Source organism: Hylobates moloch, unplaced genomic scaffold (assembly GCF_009828535.3).
Source record: "Hylobates moloch isolate HMO894 unplaced genomic scaffold, HMol_V3 SCAFFOLD_1, whole genome shotgun sequence".
Classification (NCBI taxonomy): domain Eukaryota; kingdom Metazoa; phylum Chordata; class Mammalia; order Primates; family Hylobatidae; genus Hylobates; species Hylobates moloch.
Genome location: NW_026652276.1, coordinates 32,467,529 through 32,490,885, shown reverse-complemented (window position 1 = coordinate 32,490,885; position 23,357 = coordinate 32,467,529). Strand labels below are relative to the sequence as shown.

The window sequence follows — 23,357 nt, the reverse complement described above, 5'->3', positions numbered from 1 at the left end:
GAGTTGAACAATGAGAACATGCGCACAGGGCAGGGAACATCACACACCGGGGCCTGTCGGGGAGGTGGGGGCAAGGAGAGGGATACCATTAGGAGAAATACCTAATGTAGATGACTGTTTGATGGGTGCAGCAAACCACCGTGGTCCATGTATACCTATGTAACAAACCTGCATGTTCTGCCCAGGTATCCCAAAACTTAAAGTATAATTAAAAAAAAAAAAAAGCCAGCTAAATCCCACCGAAATCAAGATGGTTATGAGAGTGACCTTTGGTCATCCTCACTGCTATAGTCCTACCAGCACCATGACTGTTTACAAATCCCATGGCAATGTCATGAAGTTACCCTATATGGTCTAAAAAGGTGAGGCATGAATAATTTACCCCTTGTTAGGATATAATCGAGAAATAACCATAAAAATGGACAACCAACAGCCCTCACGGCTGCTATGCCTATGGAGTAGCCATTCTTTATTCCTTTACTTTCTTAATAGACTTGCTTTCACTTTAAAAAACAAATAAATAAATATTGCCATCTTCCAAAGTTTTTGTCCCACTGAAAACACAGAAAGAACTAAAAGAGATTGAGATATTTTCATTTCAAAAATTTATCATTGGTTTTCAAGTTTCTTCAAAGCATGTTTTCCCCTATTGTTTCTGCCTGAATTTGAATATGCCAGAACTCCTTAGAGAATTATATAGGTAGGAAAATCCGTCAGTGCTCTAAACTTAAAAACAAAAGATGAAAAAATAATATGTGCTGGCCATATATATGTATATATTCCACCTTATCTGTGATTTTTGTTATTTCTTTGCCTTAATAAAAGACTGATAAACAAAGCTGCCCAAAGTTTGGACTGGGCAGAGCCCAGCACAGCGCCGCAAAGCCACTGTAGCCAGATTGCCTCTGTAGATTCCTCCTCTCTGGACAGGGCATCTCTGAAAGAAAGGCAGCAGCCCTAGTCAGGGGCTTGTGGATAAAACTCCCATCTCCCTGTGACAGAGCACCTGGGGGAAGGGAGGGATGTGGGTACAGCTTCAGCCGACTTAAATGTTCCTGCCTGCCAGCTCTGAAGAGAGCAGCAGATCTCCCAGCACAGTGCTCGAGCTCTGCCAAGGGACAGACTGCCTCCTCAAGTGGGTCCCTGACCCCCGTGCCTCCTAACGGGGAGATACCTCCCAGCAGGGGACAACAGACATCTCATGCAGGAGAGCTTCGGCTGGCATCTGGCGGGTGTCCCTCTGGGACAAAGCTTCCAGAGGAAGGAGCAGTCAGCAATCTTTACTGTCCTGCAGCCTCTGCTGGTGATACCCAGGCAAAGAGGGTCTGGAGTGGACCTCCAGCAAACTCCAGCAGACCTGCAGAAGAGGGACCTGACTGTCAGAAGGAAAACTAACAAACAGAAAGGTACTGGATATTCAATCTTTATAAGCTTAGTTTTCTCCTGGGAATAAAAATAGTATCTGCTGTGTTTGGTCTTTGTGAGGATTAAATCAATAATGCATCTGACAAACTTTGTAGAATGATTGAGTTATATTAAACACTTAATGCTCATTTCCTATAATTGTTGTTTTGTATTAGAATGGTACTCTAGCCTTCATAAAACAAATTACATGATTTAGACATTTGAAAGTTCTTCATTTTCAATTGACACTCATTTATTTCTAGTTACTGCATCACCTAGTCATTTTATGTTCTGTGTTGTGACAGCAAATGGGTGAAATAGTTTCAATTTCCCAGCATGTAACTGGCCTTCTTTAGCCTTAACTTTCTTTTCCAGCATTGTTATGGCAGATACAGCAAACATGTCAGAGTACAGAACATTCCATTAAGAGCCTTACCTCGTGCCTCACTTCCTATGATGTTTTATATGAATAATACAATGTCTAGAGGTGAAATTAGTTGGAGTGCTCATGACTCAGCCTCTTTTTCCAGGGAGTGAGTCATTCCACATTTATAGATTCCTGACTTTGTGCTATATACCACACTAAGGGCTTGGAATACAAACATAGATTTGCTGGGTCATTGACCCAGAGCAGCCCACAGTCTGGGCAGGCAGGATATGGCATTCATTAAGAATGATATGGGCTTACACATAGCCAGCACTCTATTAATGTTATATCTACCTGTCAAGGCAAAGCGTGATTAAATATACAATAATATGAGCTGTCTAGACAACTTAATTCTATGTTTTGGAACATGTACCTTTGACCCTATAACCCTATATTGGTATATTTTGCCTAATTATATCACCACAAATTTAACTCCTTTATTGTTTTGTTTAGATATTGAGTTTTTATTCCTTTGCATATCACATAAAATCATACCCTCCATGAATAGGTCAGTTGCCTGATGAATACCTTTCCTTTATTATCCTGCCAGAAACTCACACTTAATGTGTCTAATAAAGCCCATTATCCTCTACTTTTACCCAGCAACCTGATCTCCCTTCAGGCTTTCCTGTTTCTAAGAATGTCCTAGGAGTCTGTTTTTCTTACACCCTCAAAATTCTCTTGGCTCCTTTCTTCATCCTGTGCCTTTCCTGGCCAATGAATCCTTAAATTCTTTTTTTGTGTGTGTGAGACAGGGACTCTGTTGCCAAGGGTGGATTTCAGTGGTGCAATCATAGCTCACTGTAACCTTATATGCCTCTGGCTTCAGCCTCCCCAGTAGCTAGGACTACAGGTGTGCACTACCATGCCTGGCTAATTTAAAAAAAAAAAAAGTTGTTTTTGTAGCAGTCTCTCTATGTTGCTTATGCTGGTTTCAAACTCCTGGCCTCAAGCAGTCTTCTGCCTTGGTCTCCCAAAGTGCTGGGATTAGAGGAGTGGGCCACTATGCCTGGCTTTAATCCCTAAATCCTGCATGGACTGTAAATACTGTTATGGACTGAGTTGTGCCCCACCCCATCCATATATTGAAGTTCTAAGTGCCAGTGTGACTGTTTAAAAATAGGGCTTGTAGCAGGTAATTAAGGTTAAACAAAGTCATCAGAGTGGGGCCCTAATCCAGTAGGGTTGGTGGCCTCATAAGAAGAGGAAAATAGAGTTCTCTAAATTTCCCCACCCATCTTCGTGTCTTTCTTTCTCCACCATGTGAGGACATAGTGAGAATGTGGCTGTCTACAAGCCAGGATTATAGCCCTCACCAGAACCTGACCATGATGGCACTTGATCTCACCCCTCCAACCTCCAGAACTGTGAAAAAGTAAATATCTGTTGTATAAGCCACATAGTCTAGGGCATTTTGTTATGTTAGACTATATTAGGCCATTCTCTTGCATTGCTATAAAGAAATACATGGGACTGGATAATTTACAAAGAAAAGATGTTTAATTGGCTCACAGTTCTGCAGGCTATACAGGAAACATAGTGCTGGCATCAGCTTATGGGGAGGACTCAGGGAGCTTTTTCTCCTGGCAGAAAGCAAAGCAGGAGTGGGCACTTCACATAGTCAAAGCAGGAGCAAGCAATGGAGATAACAAGAGAGAAAGAGAGAGTAGAATGGGAGGCTCCACACTCTCTTAAATGACCAGATGTCATGAGAACTCACTATCACAAAACAGCACCAAGCCATGAGGGATCACCTCCATAATCCAAACCCCTCCTACTAGGCCCCACCTCCAGCACTGGGGATTACAATTCAACATGAGAATTGGGTGGGGACAAATATGAAAACTATATCATCTTGCACCAGGCCCTTTCCAAATCTCATGTCCTTCTCACATTGCAAAATACAGTCATGACTTCCCAATGGTCCCCCAATGTCTTAACTCATTCCAGCATTAATTCAAAAGTCCAAAGCCTCATTTGAAACAAGGCAAATCCCTTCGATCTACAAGCATGTAAAATCAGAAAGAGTTATTTACTCCCAATATACAATGGGGGTATAAGCACTGGGTAAACATTGATATTCCAAAAGGAAGAAATTGGCCAAAAGAAAGGGACTAAAGGCCCCACGCAAGTTCAAAACCTAGCAGGGCAGTTATTAAACTTTAAAGCTCCAAAATAATATCTTTTGACTCCATGTCTTACATCCACAGCACACTGGTACAATGAGGGGGCTCCTAAGGCCTTGATTAGCTCTGTCCTTTTAGCTTTGCAGGGTGCATCCTCCCCATACTCCTCAGCTGCTCTCACAGGTTGTTGAGTGCCTGCAGCTTTTCCAGGTGCAGGATACAAGCTGCTGGTCTGAGGTCTGGGGGGTGGTGACCCCCTTCTCACAGCTCCACTAGGGAGTGCCCCAGTGGAGACCAGATGTGAGGGTTCCAACTTCACATTTCCCCTTGGCACTACCGTAGTAGAGGTCCTCTGTTGGGGCTCTGCCCCTGCAGCAGGCTTCTGCCTGGGCATCCAGGCTTTTCCATACATCCTTTGAAATCTACATGGAAGGTGCCAAGCCTCATTCACTCTTGCACTCCGTGCATCCGCAGGCTTAACAACACATGGAGGCTGCCAAGACTTACAGCAGTTTGTGCTCTCCAGAGCAGTGGCACGACAGTGTCTGGGGTCCTTTGAGCAGAGGCTGCAGCCAGAGCTTCCAATGCAGTACAGTATCCTGAGGCTGTGCGGGGCAGTGGGGCCCTGGACCTGGCCCGCAAAAACATTCTTCCCTCCTAGGCCTCTGGGCCTATGATGGGAGGGGCTGCCATGAAGGTCTCTGAAATGCCTTCAAGGCCTTTTTCCCATTGTCTTGGCTATGAGCACTTGGTGGGGTTTCGTTATGCAAATTTCTCTAGCAAGTGGTTGTTCCACAGCCTGCTTGAATTCCTCTCTCAAAAAAAGCTTTTTCTTTCTTTGCCACATGGTTAGATGGAAAATTTTCCAAACTTTTATGCTGTGCTTCCCTTTTAAGTATAAATTCCAATTCTTAATCTTTTCTTTGCTCCTGCTTCTGAGTGTAGGTTATTAGAAACAGCCAGGGCACCTCTTAAATGTATTGCTGCTCAGAAATTTCATCTGCCAGATACGCTGTATAGTCACTGTGAAGCTCAAACTTCCAAAGATCCCTAGGATCTGGACACAATCCAGCCAAGCTCTTTGCTAACACATAAAACGTGTGACCTTTGCCCCAGTTCCCAGTAAGTTCCTCATTTCCATCAGAGACCTCATCAGCCTGGATTTTGCTGTCCATATCACTATCAGCATTTTGGTCACAACAGTTTAACTAGTCTCTAAAAAATTCCTAAGTTTCCCTCATCTTTCTGTCTTCTTCTGAGCCATCCAGACTCTTCCAACCTCAGCTCATTACCCAGTTCCAAAGCTGCTTCCACATTTCCATGTATCTTTATAGCAACACCCCACTCTTCAGTTCAATGTGTTAGGCTGTTCTTACATTGCTATAAAGAAATACCCAAAACTGGGTAATTTATTAAAAAAAATAAGTTTAATAGGCTCATGGTTCTGCAATCCATACAGGAAACACAGTGCTGGCATCAGCTTCTGGGGAGGCCTCAGGGGGCTTTCACTCATGGTGGAGAGCAACGCAGGAGCAGGCACTTCACATAGTGAAAGCAGGAGCAAGCCAGAAAGAGAGACGGGTGGGGAGGAAAAGGAGAGGGAGAATGCTGGGAGGAGGTGGCACACACTTTTAAGTGACTGGATTTTGTGAGAACTCACTATCATGAAGACAGCACCAAGCCATGAGAGCTCTTCCCCCATTATCCAGTCACCTCCCTCTAGGCCCCACCTCCAACAATAGGGAATACAATTCAACATGAGATTTGGGTGGAGACAAACATCAGAACTATATCACAGTCTCAGCAGACTAATACATATATCCATGCAATAGTTGTAACACTCTCCTTTATATGGACACTGTCTCCACCTGAATTGTCTCTTCATTACCATTCACCTGGGCTTCTGAAGGAGCCACTTTAATGAACACTTCTTTAAGCACTCCCCTCTCTGATCCAATCTACATAATATTGCGAGATTAAATTTCCTAATTATGCCATTCTTGAATTTAAAACCTTCAGTGGTCCACTTTCACCTACAAAATTAAATATGTTTAATTGAATAGCCTCCTCAGATTGTCATTCAAGGTCATTACTTCCTATATAGAGCCAACTTAGCTTTTCACCCAATTATTGCTCTTCTTATGTGTCATACTCCAGGCTAGGTATTTTTCCAAACACCCTCTGGGCTTTGATTCTTCTGTTACTTTGTTTCTGTGGTGTCCTGTCCATTGTCTGTCTCCTTCCCACTCCATCTCCACCTATCAAAATCCCTTACCTCCTTCAAGGGCTAACTCAAATACAACTTCCTCTGTGAATCTTTATCTTCATAACAGGATTTTTCTCCCCTTGATTGATCTCCCAAAAGCCCTGTTAGTATTTCCTTATGACAATAGGATTTTTTCTTTTTTTCCATCATGGCTTTTTGTCTTTTGGCTTTTTCACAACCTCTGTTATCCCACTAGATTCTAACTAAGTGAACTCTTTAAGGTTAAAGAACACTGGATCCCTAAAATATTAATGATGCTAAAAAACATAACAAACAAACAACAAAAAAAACCCTACCCAGTTGGGTATGGTGGCTTATGCCTATAATCTCAGCAATTTCAGAGGGTGTATCACTTGAGCCTGGGAGTTTGAGACCAGCCTGTACAACATAGGGAAACTCTGTCTCTACAAAAAAATAGAAAAATTAGTTGGGCATGGTGGTGCATGCCTGTAGTCCCAGCAACTCAGGAGGCTGAGGTGGGAGGATCATCTGAGGCTGGGGAGGTCGAGACTGGAGTGAGCCATGATCATGCCATTGCACTCCAGCCAGGACAATAGAGTGAGACTCTGTCTCAAAAAAAGAAAAAAATCCTACTCTATACCTTAAAAATATGAGAATTATAAGAATTACAAACAAAAACATTTCCATTTTTTTAAATATCTTATAACTGCAGTATTCCCGACATTTGTTTCTGTAAGGTGTAACTCCAGTAGTAACTTTTCTGTTACTTAAGCAGTAACAATTTCTGTAATTTGAAAACTCAAGTGTAACTTTAACAAGGGAGAAGCATAAGAAATATAAAAATTGTGAATTTTCAGCTCACAATTAACTTTGATAATCCAATAGCTAAAAATGTCTGCTATTTTCATCTTGTATTCCTTGTGAGGTATAATCAGGCCTATTTTAGTTTGACATAGGCTTTATAATGTTATCTGACCATCACAATATGATTTATAATATGGAGGCATGAAGTCATTTTTCACTGGGGCAGGAGTGTGGCGGAGTGGGTGGGGGGAAGAAGAGCTTTACCAATTAACTCAAGATTATTTGCCGACATTTCTCCTACCTTTTAGGTGAGGGGAAAGAGACAGAGGATGGAGAATTGGTGCTTTTAGTATGCTGATACATTAAGCTGCCTGGAAGCAGATGCTAAATCCTATTGAAAAGAATTTTATTTGCGTTTTGCTTAGGGCATTGTTTAGCAAAATACTACACAAGAAGTCTTGATCTGTGTGTTTGAAATGGCAGATGTTCACAGTGAGGACTGAGCCTTGGGGCAACATCAGTCTTCACAATTCTGCGCCTATTTGCTCAATAACTGGCTTGGTTGGAAAAAAAGAAAAAAAAAGGTTCCAGGGAGTTATTTACAAAGCAGCTGCTCCTAGCACTGCAAATGAAAGTGCTCTCCTTAAGATAAGAAAAGCAAGCAAACAAACAGAAGCCACGGGACAGCTTGAGCCCACCAGGTCAAAAATGAATACCTCTTTTCCCTCAGAACTGTGTTTCCAATATTTTTATATAAAAATTGTATATATTCAAGTGTGCAACATGTTTTGATATATATATACACACACAGTGAATTGATTACTAGAGTGAAGCAAATTAATGTGTCTGTCTCCTCACACACTTATTGTTTTAAAAAATAAGAACACCTGAAACCTATTCTTTTAGCAAATTTTCAGTAGACCTTACAATATTATTAACTGTAGTCGTCATGCTGTACATTAGACCTCTAGGTTTAGTCATCTTGTATAATTGTGACCTTATATCTTTCGGCTAACATGTCCTCATTTCGCCAATCTCCCCACCTCCAGATAACCACTATTCTACTCCGCTTCTATGAGTTCAGCTTTTTAAGATTCCACATAAGTGAGATTATGCAGTATTTTTCTTTCTGTGTCTGGCTTATTTCACTTACCATAATGCCGTTCAGGTTTTTTCATGTTGTTGCAAATGGCAGGATCTCCCTTTTAAAGTCTTAATCATGTTCCATTGTGTATAGTATCTCACAATTTTTTAATCCATTCATCTGTCAATAGACATTGGTTGTTTTCATATTTTGACTATTGTAAATAATGCTGCAATGAACACAGGAGTGCAGATATCTCTTCAAGGTACCGACTTCATTTTCTTTGTGTATTTTCCCTGTAGTGGGGTTGCTGGATCAAATTGTAGTTCTCTTTTTAATTTCTTGAGGTACCTCCATACTGTTTTCCATAGCACTTGTACCAATTTACATTCCCATCAACAGTATACAGTGTTCCCTTTCCTTTTCGCCACATCCAACACTTATTTTTTTATCTTTTTAATGATGGCCATACTAACAGGTGTGAGATAGCTATCTCATTGTGGTTTTGATGTCTCTGATGATTTCTGATATTAAACACCTTTTCATAAACTTTTTAGCCATTGTCATGTCTTCTTTGGAAAAATGTCTACTCAGGGTCCTTTGCTCATTTTTAAATTTTTTTTTTCTTTGTTTTTTATATTTTTGTTTTTTTTTTTTTTTTTTTTTTTTTTTTTTTTTTTTTTTTTGAGACAGGGTTAAGGTAGCTGGGACAACAGGGCACATCACAATGCCCAGCTAATTTTTTGTATTCTTTGTAAAGTTGGGGTTTCTCCATGTTTCCCAGACTGGTCTCAAACTCCTGGACTCAAGCACTCCACCCTCTTTGGTCTCCCAAAGTGCTGGGATTACAGGCATGAGCCCCCATGTCCAGCCCTATATTTTGGATATTAACGCCTAATCAGATATATGGTTTGCAAATATTTTCTCCCGTTCTCTAGATTACCTTTTTATTTTGTTGATTGTTTCCTCTTTTGGACAGTTTGATGTAGCCCCATCTGTTTGTTTCTGCTTGTGATGCCTGAGCTGTTGGTGTCATATTCAAAAAATCATTGCCAAAGTCAATGTCAAGAAGCTTATTCCCTATGTTTTCTTCTAAGAGTTTTATGGTTTCAGGTCTTACATTTAAGTTTTCATTCCATTTTGGGTTGATTTTTATGCATGATGTAAGATAAAAGTCCATTTTCATTCTTTTGCATGTAGTACCCAGTTTACCTAACACCATTTATTGAAGAGACTATCCTTTCAGTGGAAGTCATGTAAGGCAAGGATGGGATTTTATTTTCTTATTCTCACCACAAAGGGTATTTTCAACTGTTTCTTTAAATTTGACATAGAATTGGAAAAAATACAACAGTAAGCACCTTTATTCATTTAACAATATTTATTGATATTTTGTGTGCTGCAAATGTTGGGTTCAAATACAAAGTTCACATACCTAAAAGAGTATTAATATTTTGAATACAGTTTGTTTTTCAATCATGCTGTATTGAAACCCCATCTCTACTAAAAAATGCAAAAATTAGCTGGGTGTGGTGATGCATACATGTAATCCCAGCTACTCGGGAGGCTGAGGCAGGAGAATCACTTGAACCCAGGAGGTCGAGGTTGCAGTGAGCTGAAATGGTGCCACTGCGCTCCAGCCTGGTTGACAGAGCAAGACCCTGTCTCCGAAAAAAAAAAAAAAAAGAGAGACTAAGCAAGGTTTTTCTTGGAGATGGGGCTTCCAGTGGTGGGGAGGAGGAACACTGGAAGAGGGACAAGTAAGTTGGAATGTCTTTCCAAACACATTATGGAATACTTAAAGAAGTCAGGCTCCTGTGTCATAAAACTCAACTTAAAAAAAAAAAATCTCACAGTATCATTTTGTTTTTGCTATGAAAGTGTATATTTGGGAGTGCACGTGGAAGAAATGAAATCCAGTCTATTTAAAAGAATATTAAAGATATCAGGATGCTGATCTGTGTTAAAGAGCAATTAGCAAGAAGTAGCTATAGTCAAATGATAAATTGAGGCCTAAAACTTGCAAGCAAACAAATGGGCAGTTTCAGGTTAGACTTTCCCTGACTCCAGGCAACTAGTGAACCACTTTCTCTTTAAAGAGTTGTTAAATGGCAATATCATCCTGGTATTCATTGCTCAGTATGCATTTATCGATTATAGAGTAGGTTTTTGTATGAGACACCATGCAAGATCCTAGGATAACAGCATCACTTATTTTATATTGTAGTAAAACATATGTAACATAAAATTTAACATTTTAACCATTTTAAAGGGTTCAGCTTTGTGGCATTAAGCACATTCGCGTTGCTGTGCAAGCTATCATTTTTTTTTCCTAGTGAATATTTAGATCTAAATCACAATCCCTTTCCAATGTCTCCTTTTTTCTTAGGGGATAATGATTGATAATATAATTAAAATGAACACCTATGCAGTGTATCCACTCTGTCTTTCATAGACTAGTGTTCTTATGTACATTCTATTTTAGCCATCTCTTGCACACACAATAGTGCACATGCAACCCAGCCACACATACACAGTCACTGAGTGTGTTGAATCACTGTCCTTCCCACTCTCTTAGCATTTTTTCTTCATATTTTAGAGACATATTTTTTCTTTCTCATTTTTCCTTTGCTCTCCTAGTATTTTTATTTTAAATTTCTCATGCTTTCTCTTTAAATTTGTGGAGCAAAACAAAAAATAAACAACAAGAAACTATGCTTAACAGGAATGTTCCAAATGTTCTCAGTTTATGGCACCCTTAGTATCTCAGTAATTTTATTTTCAAGATTCCTCTAGGCCAAAAGACAAAAGATGTACCTCACAGTTTCATTTAATTAACATAATATGTTTAAGTCCTAACAACTTAGTAACCTTTTGAAAAAATAATACACATAAATTGAAATCAAATCTATTTTTGTTTTATGCTTAGAAACCCACAATCACTTACTAATGGGATTTGTGCCTGTTGAATACTGCCTAGCCCTCAAACCTTGAAGTCACACTGGACACTATCATTCTTATTTCTTTTATTTTTTTTATGGAAAAAAGGTTTTTGTCATTCTTACTTCATGTTGATTTTCATGCAGTATTTGCTTTTATATCACAAACATCATCAAAATCCAACTTTGCAAAGCTGTAACATCATTGAAAGGAATGTAGCATGATCTAATGTTGAAACCGCAAACCACTTTAAGTTAATAGTTTTTGTGCTGCCTAATGGATATTGCTGTGGGTTTTTTGTTTTTGTTTTTGTTTTCATATATTGAAAACATTTTGGCCAGGCACGGTGGCTTATGCCTGTAATCCCAGCACTTTGAGAGGCCAAGGCGAGTGGATTGCTTGAGTTCAGGAGTTTGAGACCAGCCTGGGGAACATGGTGAAACTCCATCTCTACAAAAAATACAAAACTTAGTCAGGCATAGTGGTTCACGCTTGTAGTTCCAGCTACTACGGAGGCTGAGGTGAGAGGACTGATTGAGCCTGGGAGGTTGAGGCTGTAGTGAGCCATGATCACACCCCTGCACTTCAGACTAGGTGACAGAGTGAGACCCTGTCTCAAAAAAAGAGTAGAGAAAAAGAAAACATTTCACCATTCCCCTGAGAGTTTACAGTGGTGCCCTGGGCCACCATGACAGTTAGGGAGCTGTTGGCTTTATAGCCAAAAAGCAATATTTGTATCCAAGTAAAATAATGTCATTTGTTTGAAGTCAAGATAGATATACTAAAGGCATTAATCTTAAATGTCCTTCATAATTTCCTCAGATACTTAAAAAAAAATCTCCACAGATGTATCAACCCATCATTTCGTTATTGTAGGACAAAGTTTACTTTTCTTAAACACCTGCCCTTAGGATTAAAAATCAACTATTTCATATTCAGTTGTATTTTCTGTGGTTTACTAGTATTTTCTTTGTCTTATTTTATACTGTTCTTTTCAGTAAATAACTAGTTTTAGGCTAATTTAGTTTTTGGACTTAGCATAGGAGTCTAATAATGAAACATTTCTAACATGTAGAAGAACATATGCTGTTTTCTATCCAATTAACTCACAAACATACTTCTAGAACCTAACTTGCTTTTTATTTTTATTTATTTATTTATTTATTTATTTTGAGACAGAGTCTTGCTCTGTCGCCCAGGCTGGAGTGCAGTGGCGCCATCTCGGCTCACTGCAAGCTCCGCCTCCCAGGTTCACGCCATTCTCCTGCCTCAGCCTCTCCGAGTAGCTGGGACTACAGGCGCCCGCCACCACGCCTGGCTAATTTTTTTTGTGTATTTTTAGTAGAGACGGGGTTTCACCGTGGTCTCGATCTCCTGACCTCGTGATCTGCCCGCCTCGGCCTCCCAAAGTGCTGGGATTACAAGCGTGAGCCACCGCGCCCGGCCTAATTTGCTTTTTAATTAGAGACTGCCCCATAGATGCTCCCTGTGGCGAGTTGAGTGTCTTCTGTCATTTTGAAGTTGTTTTGTTTACTATCTGTTCAAGAGGCAGGCTGATTTCGGCACAAAATTTGTTTTTGTCCCTGGTTTACCTTCTTTATACTTCCATTTGACAACATGCTTTTCTGCATATTTACTTCTCAGCATATTTTAGTAGCAAGGCTTAGGTGCAAGAGACCAATGGAAAGATTGATCCTTTACCACTGAATTGTCTTATTTGAACTTTGCTACCTTTAGCAAAGGTTTAGACTGCTTGTCGACCCAGGACTAAAAATCTACAGATTCTCTGTGCGTATTAAATCAGATTAAAGACCTGTGTCAGTCTGTACAGACTGTTGTAACAAACATAAAAGAACAGAAATTTATTTTTTCCAGTTCTGGAAGCAGTGAAGTTCAAGATCAAGGCAGCAGCAGATTGGTTTTGCTGAGGTCCTGCTTCCTGTTTTTTCCTCCACCTTCATATGGCAGGCAGAAGGTGTGAGAGTGCTCTCTGTGATCTCGTGTATAAAGGCACAGTCCACTTTTTATATTTCTGGGATCTCTTTTATAGGGGCATTAATCACCTTCCAAAGGCCCCACCTCCAAATATTACACTGGGGGATTAGGAACTCAACATATGAATTTGGGTTGGTGGGGACACAAGCATTCGGTCTATGGCAGGATCAAAATGCATGAGTTTTATTATTTTTGATTAAACATCTCTTAAGAGCAATGGTAGTATATTAGGAACAGAATGTGTTAAAAATTCTTTTTGGTTGGTTGTTTTAGACTATAAACATAGGACTTCTACTTTAAATAAGTATAAAATAAAAATAGGACCTAATTTTGTCATTTAATATATATTTTTTTCAATAAAATGTAGAATGTATTTTTAAGTTTAAAGTTGTATTATACATAACCGTCGTGTATTGTAAATGGATGTGTTTCAGACAGTGCATTTTATGGAGTGAGGAACAAGTCACTTCTGATTTTATCTTCCTCCATAGTGAAAGAAAAAGCCAGATTGTTCAACTGATTTAACTTACTGGGTATTTTTCTTTTCTTCTTTTAGATTTTATTGATCTAATCCAAAGTATCTTATAACTTCTGGCTGGAATTAAGGTCAGTACTATATTTGTGTCAATCACGAATAAACTATGAAATAAAATAAAGGCATCATGGGTCTTTAGATAGCTGTGTCAGAAATATGCTTGCAATGTGTGGTAAAAGCTCAAATTTGGTAAAAACTGGATATATTTCAGAGTTGGCCTACTAGCAAATATGGTTCCCTAAGTACTGTTTTTCTAATTAGTATAATTTATTTGGTTTTTGAATGTTGAATTTATTTCACCTGACTTTCGAATAATGAAAAAAATCCAACTTGAATTCATTTGTTTAATTAACAGAAATATTAAAAAAATGACTTCTTGGAAGGCTGACCTTTCAAAGAATGGTCAGCTTCCTGAATTTGCAGGAAAACACTTTGAATTCCACAATTATATACTCACAGAGAATATATTTCCTAAAGAGGGTAGTGTTGAAAACGTACTTTTCAATAAAAAATTTCAGTTAGCAGAGTGTTAAGATATCATTCCTTTTGTTCTGTGCTTTCATTAATTGGCTTTGAGACTCGAAACTAGCTTAACTGAGTTTAGAGTAATAACAGAACCTCAGAAGTCCCTCACAGCAATAAACTTGGGATTTTATTTATGCCTTCTATTTTTTTTGAACATGTATTCAGATTTAAAAAAAAAACTAAACACTGAATGAAATGAAGACTTTTATTGCTTATGAAAGAACAACATGCCAGGTGTTGCTAAACTTTTTGTATAGGCTTTTGATTAATAATTAACACAAAGGAAAACATTGGCTTTTCATTTACCCTTACACTAATCAGGAATTTTCCCTTTAAAGCCCATGTTTAACTCTTCAGATTGCAGTGTCTGTCATATAACAGGCACACTGTAAATATGTACCTTTTCTGGCCTCAATTCTGACCTCATTTTCCTACAACCAAATACACATAAACACACAGACACACAGACACACTCTGTCCCTCACACACACACACACACACACACACACACACAGATGAAAAACTATTATTTCTCTTTTCAGGTTCAAACTGTGCTTTCCTATCTTCGAAATCTGTATAGAATGAAGCAAATAGAATATATTAAAATTATGCCTATAGATAATTGGAAACTTAATAAAGAAAAAAGTGAAATGTCTACAAGTATTGGTTTAAAGTTTATAAACTGTATTATTTTATTAAGTGTTTTTATATAGTTCGGGGTCAAATTTATTAAAGTCTCTTTTATTCACTTTTTAGCATATACTATGGAGATTTGTGAACATTTAAATGTGCAATTTTTTAAGACTTTTTGAAATTTTTTCTACTTTTATCCCCTACTAGCCCCTATCCCATCCACCGACAAAACCAAAATTACAAGTAGAATGAGATTTTTGTAAAGTACACATCATTGAATCAGTAATATTTTCAATTCACAGAGTTAAGTTTTAATTATAAATAAATCTGTATGAGAGGTAAACTTTTCCTTTCTCTTCTTTAATAAGAAATAAACTCTTCCCTTCCTGATTTTTTATTTTATAGTTGATATGGTAAACATGACAATTTGCAATCTCATCTTGTTCTGACCACTTTCCAGAATGAAAGAAAACTGAAAAGAAAAAAGATTTTTGTTAGACTATAAAAAACTAACAGTAATGCACAAAGATTTTTCATAATCTGATCCCCTAACCATCTTCCACATGGAGATTTCTGTTGTGGGAATATGAAAATCAAGTGTGTTTGGTCAAGATGACTTGTCTATTTTCAAATAAATAAATATATCAGTGAAAATAACGTGTACATAGAAATGGAAACGTTTAAACCTCTCTTATTACCAGGTCTTCCCACTTGGATATGTGTGGTTTAGTATTTATTAGTATTGTTTTCCCTTCTATCTGGAAATGAAAATAATATTAAATTACATTTGGTTAATCAGTTATCTAAATCACATTTTGTAAAAGCAGTTAGATGTAGTAAGTCTCTTAAAAATATATTAACTCACCAGAAACAGCCAGGTTATCAAAACAGAATATGTGTAATGGAAATTACCATTTTTTTCAACTATAACTAAGTACTTTTGGTTTAAGATAAAAGGGTTTCCCTCACAGAAAAAGCATGTTTTTCTGTAAAACTGTTAGCTGAGCAAAATAACTAGTGTTGCCAGATAAAATCAAGCTACCGATAGGGGTATATAAAATAAGACATCAGAAATGCCATTGCAATATTTTATCAATTCTGTGATGCATGTAATTTTACATTAAGTTATGTAAAATTAAGTGATGCTATAGTTAAATTGACAGCATTTTTTTTCCTAGTAGTAAATGAGGTATGTCTTGTAATAAATGGTATCTTAGATTTTATGAACCACAATATTACTGAATTTAGACTGGAAATGTGTTTTAATCTCCTAAAGTTATTACAAAAAAAAAAAAAAGTCAGAATGAAGTCCAGAAACAAGGAAGGTAAATTTGGCATTGATTCTTAGCAACATTTTAGGCTACAATTTTTGCCTTTTTAAAAAAATGTGTATTGGTTTTTCTGATCTACTTCTTTTTCTTTATTATTAATACTGCTACCAGCATTTTGGTATATTTTCCTCCAGTTTTTGTTGTGGTTTGTTTTCACAAAAGTTAAATTAAATTTTCTGTTCTATACATTCCAGTTACTTGAAAAGGTGATTTTTTAATGGCTCTATGATATACTATCCTATGGATATTTCATAATTTATTTCACCATTTACTGATTGTTGGACATTCAGACCATTTTTAATATCTCACTATTATAAATAGCACTGCAGTAAATATGCTTCTAAAATGTTTATGTTCACTGCTGACATTGTACTTAGGATTAATTTGTAGAAGTGGGATTATGTAGTATAAAGAAATAAATATATTTGAGATGACTAACGTGTACATTGTGAGTGTTCCCCAAAATTATATACCAATATGCACTTCACTGGTAGCAGAAGCAGTCTGAGTTTTGCAATACCCATGTCAATGTTGGAATTAGGATTTTAAAAATTTCTCTCAGTTTGATAAGCAAATGATGGCTTCTCAATTTTAGAATATAAAATAGGAAACAGATGCTTGTAAAGGAATATTCATGGATCATTAAAAATATCAATCTAAACAGCATAACTTGTTTTTTAGATAGAATGATCAGGTAATGTTAATTTCATTGGCTCTGCCACTCTCAGCTTGGGAAGGCTGTTTGATCTTATGCTGTTGAAGACAGAATCAAAAGCTAAATGATTTTCATTCTTATAAAGATAGATGATCATGTTAATTATATTAATTATAGTTTTCTTGAGAAAGAGGTTGAGGACCCTAAGGAATGGGGCAAGGGAGACATTCTTTAATAGAGTTCTCAAGTTTACTTACAGTGGAGATACTGCTCAACAAGTGACATGAGGTGCAGTAGCTTTTCTGGAAGTGTTTGGAATGCTGTGAGCAGAAAAGAACTAAGATTACTCTACAAATCTAAAAGTGAAATGTCATATTGTGTGCTAGCTAGTGTAGATATTTTATAAATTTCTCTCCTCAAAATTTTAAAAATACTTTTCTACATTGATACTTTTAGTCTCATTTTGCAATATCAAAAGTTAAAAAGAAAATATTGGATATAACTTGTTGCTATTTTGTATCTGTTTCTTCTTCATCCTATTCACTAACCTTTTATCCTTCCTCTAATGCAGTCAGTACTTAGCATATATATTCCATGAAGACGCTACCTCCAACCCTATCCTATCTTGCTCCCAAAGAGGGATCATATTCATCATACTGACACCTAGTTCTAAGGGATACATTGCTTAACACAAGGCTCTCAGTGCTATAAGACTTCCCCTGCCTTTGCAATTGCACTTGACTATATTAAAGTGTTCTGGTGGTGTTGGTTGAAGCACCTGAGTTTGAAATTAGATGAATTCATGCTTTCTTGGTGCTTAGACTTCTTAAAGAGATGATTTCCTATGATTTTTTTTGAAGAGATGGAGTCTCCGTCTGTCACCCAGGCTGAAGTATAGTGACACAATCATGGCTCACTGCAGCCTCAAACTCTTGGGCTCAAGTTGTCCTCTCATCTCAGCCTCCTCAGTAGCTTAGGACTACAGGTGTGTGCCACCATTCCTGGCTATATTTTTTATTTTTTGTAGAGACTGAGTCTCGCTTTGTTGCCCAGGCTGGTCTCAAACTCCTGGCTTAAAGCGATCCTCCTGCTTCAGCCTCTGAAAGTGCTGGGATTACAGGCATGAGTCACTGTGCCTGGTCAATTACCTATGACTGAATCATTAATATTTATCTGAAATTATTTATCCAAGCCCTGATTTTGATCCAATGCTCCTGGATCTAGTCCTTCCTCCCAGTTCTAATCTTTTCCTCTGGCTTAACCTCTGATGCCCTCTATGCTTCTACATTGCTAAGCTGCTTGTGGTATTCCTTGGTCAAGCCCTCTGATTTTATTATCTGTAAAATGGAAACAAAAATAACTTATACTTCATTCCAAGATTAAATGAGATATTATTATGAGTCTTAAAAATTATAACTTTTAATCCACTTTTAAGCCCTCTATCAAAATATGCTAATTACTTTGATTATTACATAATGTATACTTGTATCAAAACACCACATTGTGTCTGATAAATATATAAATTATAATAAATTACATTTTAATGCAAAAAAAGACTCTTAGAACAATGTCTGGCATATGGGGATTGCTAAATAAATAGGAGTGTTTACTCCATTGAGCCTTGAAAACAAACAAACAAACCAACAAATGCTCTATTAAAGTCTTTATTTCTAGATTTTACATGTGTAATAAATTCTGACGCTTCTCTTAAAACAGAAAATAAAATGAATGAGGATCTTTAAATTATTGTTATAAAAGCTTCAAAATATATAAATGAAAGAAGCCAGAAGTTTTAAGTGTATATATATATATACACACACACACATATATATAAAATGTATTATATATATAAATTAAAACAATATTTCTTTTATAGAGATAGGGCCTCACTCTGTTGCCTGGACTGGAATGGAGTGGTGCAATCACAGCTTACCATAAGCTCAAACTTCTAAGCTCAAGTGATTCTCTTGCCTCAGCCTCCTAAGTAGCTAGGACTGTGGTAGCGTGCACCAGCACACCCAGCTAATTTTTTATTTTATGCCTTTTATAGAGACAGGGTCTCTCTATGTTGCCCAGGCTGGTCTTGATCTGGCATGAAGTGATCCTCCTGCCTTGGCTTTCCAAAGTGATGAGATTACAGGCATGAGACGCTGCACGCAGTCCCATATATAGAATTTTATACGTATTTCAAACTGGCCAGAAAGTAATTTCTCTATGCTCTGCTGAGTAGTAGTATATCTTTCATTAAAGATGCTGTTAAACTAAACAGCACATTGCACAATTAAGCAGACTTGCACTTAAAAAAGTGTAGAAAATGCTAATACTCTAATGAAATAGGAAGTGGGGAGAGGAGGATGTTCTTAATGTCTAACCAGTAAGCTTCAGTACTTTGAGCTTTCCAGAATTAAGACAAAATTTTGATTAGCTTCTTGGTCAACTTCCAGTACCTTCTCGGGGAGACGCTATATTTCTCTTCCAACTTGCTTCATGTTGCTTCACACATTTCTTATAGACTTGTTATGCTTCATGTTATGATTATATCTGGATAGGTCCATTCTCCCCTAGCAGCCCATAGGCTTTTTAAGGAGAAACTGGGTCTTTACCCTTATGCGTGCTATCTCAATAGGGCCTTGGAGGAAATGGACACTTAGGAAATGCTTATATAATGAATTTTAAAGACATTCATTATATAACAAACAATTATAAAATTGCAAAACAGAATATAAACAATTGTATTACATATGAAGACTATAGGGCTACATATATGTGCGTATATGTGTGTATGTTATAATAATCATTAATCACTGTATCCTCTCTCGGCACCCTATCTTTCTCTCTTGAAAAAACAAAAAACAAAAAAACACCACAGATCCAATACTTGTTCGTTAAGACTCTTCCAGTGGGTAGTATTTTTGTATTCATCTTTCATGGCATCAACAAGCGTATTTCCTCAGTATATCAGGCTGTCAAAATGAAAGAGCAATTCTGGAAGCACGTATCCCCAAGATTCTTCATTAGGTCATGCGAACAAATGAGGAGGGATAGCAAGTTTGTCTGCCACCCTCACTTCAACCTCCTCCCCGCCTCTCCTCTTCTAAGTCATGTCATGAGCTAATTCTTTGATAGTCATGTTTTTGTCCAAAATCCAGGAAAGGATTACTTTCTATTAAAAGGAGAAAATACGTATTTATGATGCATCAAATTTCAGAAAGTTTCACAAGAGAAAGTAAATTATCCTAAGGATTAAATGGTCTTTTCAGTTTGAAATGTGATTCTGGAAGCTTTGTATTTCTCCTTAAAGTGGTAAACAAATAATTGGTCATTCTATAAATCTTTCCAGAATCTCAAAGTCACTTTGTATCATATGTAAATCTAATCATTAGAATCCTGGATATGTTTTTTAAATACAAAGATATTAATATACTATGCTAAATGTAGGAATAAAATAAAATGACAAAATAGTCACCTTTTTCATAAGTTTTCTAAATTTCCCAAATTAAACCTAATAATTATTGCAGCTTCAAATGTCTTTGGGGTGATTATTGTTTAAAGTCCTCCCTTTTTTTTTTTCATGTGGGAAAAGAATGCTCTAGCTCATTCTTTATTCCTTAATTAAATGTGGTATCAAGTGGCTGCAAAAGACAACCACTGGCTATGTTTTCATACAAACCCCATGCTTATGAAATCAATTCTGTGGATTTAATTCACTGGCCAGCTAATCTTTATTGCCTTTCTAAATTCATCTGTAAAAAAGAATCCTATTCCAAAGAATAAAACAGCTGATCTCTTTGCAGCCCATTTATGTCATTAAAAAGTATTATAACCTAAATATGGGCCTTATATCTTATTAGGGTAGTTTGGAAGATTTAAAAATAAAATAAATGAATTTCTTTATTATGTAAGAAATTCTTTATATTCTACTTATTGCAGAATAAGAACTGCATAGTAGTAAAAGGGATAAACTCTCTTGTTCCTCTATAAATCAACGTGAGACTTGTTAAGCTTCATCAGTTATTCACCTGAGAATAGAAAAGTATCCATTGTGTATTAGAAAAAGGAATATGACATAAAATACACACATGTGATAGATAGATATATATATAGGCATGATGGTTTCAAATAATTTTGCCAATGCACAATACAAGGGCTTTACTTTTAGGAATGCCTTCTGAGCCATTCATGTTGAAGAGGGTAAAATTATGTGCCTTTTCTGAGCTAATCTCTCCCAGTTATTAATATTATAAAAATGTTAGTTGAAAATCATTTGCCATAACAAACCGACATGGATTAGGTTTCATTCCATATTATTCAGTGTCTTATGGTTATCAACTTTGTGTTGCTTTAGAGTCTTCATTTTCTTTCTTTCGACCATTTCAAATCTAATTAGTGAAGAGTTGAATAAAGAAAACACCAAATGCATTATATGTGTACATCTATGTCTATCTTCTTTCTCTCTCTCATTTATGTAAAGTTTTATACCTGCCAAAGTTTGTAGTTCAAAACTAGAGCAAGTGATCACTTAGTACATTACTTTTTGAATATTAATAAGTGTATTAGTCCATTTTCACACTGCTATGAAGAACTTTCCTGAAGTTGGGTAATTTATAAGGAAAAGAGGTTTAATTGACTCACAGTTCTGCATGGCTGGGGAGGCCCCAGGAAACACAATCATGGCGCAAGCGAAGCAGACACTTTCTTCACCTTCTTCACAAGGTGGCAGGAGGGAGTATGTGCAAGCACGATGAAGTGCCACACTTTAAAACCATCAACTCTTATGAGAACTCACTCACTATCATGAAAACAGCATGGGAGAAACCGCACCCATGATTCAATGACCTCCCACCTGGTCCCTCCCCTGACATGTGGAGATTAAAATTTGAGGTAATATTTGGGTGGGGACACAGAGGCAAACCATATCAGTAGGTATTTGGAACTTTAAGTACTATTGTCTTCATTTTATGAACTGAGAAACTTAGTCATTAAACCAGAAACAATTTTTATTTTTATTTCATTTATTTATAGAGACAGAGTCTTATTCTGTCACCCAGGCTAAAGTACAGTAGTGTGATCATGGCTCACTGCAGCCTTGACCTACCCAACTCAAGTGGTCCTTCTTGCCTTAGACTCCTGAGTAGCTGGGGCCACAGGTGCACACCACCATGCCAAGCTAAATTTTTTTTCTTTTATTTTTTGCAAAGATGGGGTCTCATTATGTTGCCTAGGCTGGTCTCAAGCTCCTGGGCTCATGCAATCCTCCCAACTCAGCCTCTCAAAGTGCTGAGATTACAGGCGTGAGCCACTGCACCTGGCCCAGATAGAATGTTTATAAACAGATATTCCTCTGTGAAATGTTAGTTCTTAGAAATACAGAAAAGTCTTTTATGGAATAACAATAAGTAGAAAAATACACATTTATCTAAATGTAACTACTTGCCTATGATATACATCATTTAGTGACGGCTTAAACTATAAGATATTGATCTTCAGAATGATAAAGAGAGTGGGTTTGATGTCATTTGCTTAAAGATGCTTCACCTAGAATGAATATGCTTTTTCCACCTTTTCCTCAAAGCTGTTGCCTTCTATTAGTGTTCTGCCAGAAGTAGCTCTCTGGTACAATACTAAGGTGCAAGTATAAGCTGATCTACTTTTAAAAAAACAGCTAAGGTGGTGGCATCTTTAAGGGGTTTTAAGTCAGCCATAAGGAGTATTAGACCAATAGAGGAGAGTAAGTTAAACAACAGGAATAAAAAAAGGGAAGGATTAAGGAACTTACTGAAAATAAAGGTATAGGAATTTCCTCCTTTAAAATTTATTTAAATTTTGGAAATATGGGGTAAAAATGAGTCAGTGAGCAGGACGTTTAACTTGAGAGGCAACTTCATAGTTGCAAACCATTTCAAATTTCACTTCGACTTTCCATTATCCCTTAGAGACTCGAAGACCTAATTTGGACCATCTGGCTACACTATCACAGGGGGATGATTTGTGCACTTAGGGTGTCCCTTGGGGTTTTCTACCTGTTTGGAAATTAAGATGTAAATTACTATTGTAGTATGTTAGAGGGGTGTACTGGCAGGCAGTTAATTTCCCTAGGTGAAATTAATGCTCAGAGAGAAATCGTACTTACATATTCAGGCTAGGCTATTATATAGGCACTTCAATGGAGTGAAATTACCTTTTCTTCTATTTCATACAAGTGTTGTACAACACAACAATTACATAATCTTCCATGTTAATAATTACTAATGTCACCTTAAAATATTGTATGCTATTGAATGATTATGCATGTACTGGAAATGTATACCCCACAGGGTATTTGCCAAGTTTCTCTATCAGGCATCATCCTCCCTCTTCCACCATACCTGGAACTGCTGTGTTCCTCTTTGATTGTAGGGACTAAGTAGATATGTATTTTTTTTATTTTCTTATATTTAGATAGTTTTTGTAAATTTTCTTTTTGGTGATCACTGAAGTTCTCTGTTAGAGACCTGGTGGCAAAAGTTATTTTAACTTTGTGCTTAGAAAACAAGGACACTGTTCACCTTTACGTAAGTATAAAGAGGATGCAAACATCCTCTTTATATTCATTAATACTTCATTAATTAACAAGAAAACTTTTAGAAATATCATGTGTTTTGTCACCACAATGTGTGGCACAATGTCAGCAG

The 23,357-nt window shown here is 37.1% G+C and overlaps 1 protein-coding gene across 22 annotated transcripts in view; it reads left to right on the top strand.

Moving 5' to 3' along the window:
• The window catches only part of MAP2 (microtubule associated protein 2), a 310,676-nt gene that overhangs the window by 69,331 nt on the left and 217,988 nt on the right, over positions 1-23,357 (top strand). For all 22 annotated transcript variants that reach the window (XM_058439038.1, XM_058439032.1, XM_058439003.1 and 19 more), the window contains exon 2: positions 13,564-13,613. The gene's annotated coding sequence lies outside the window, so the exon portion shown is untranslated. The remainder of the gene's footprint in view (positions 1-13,563; positions 13,614-23,357) is intronic.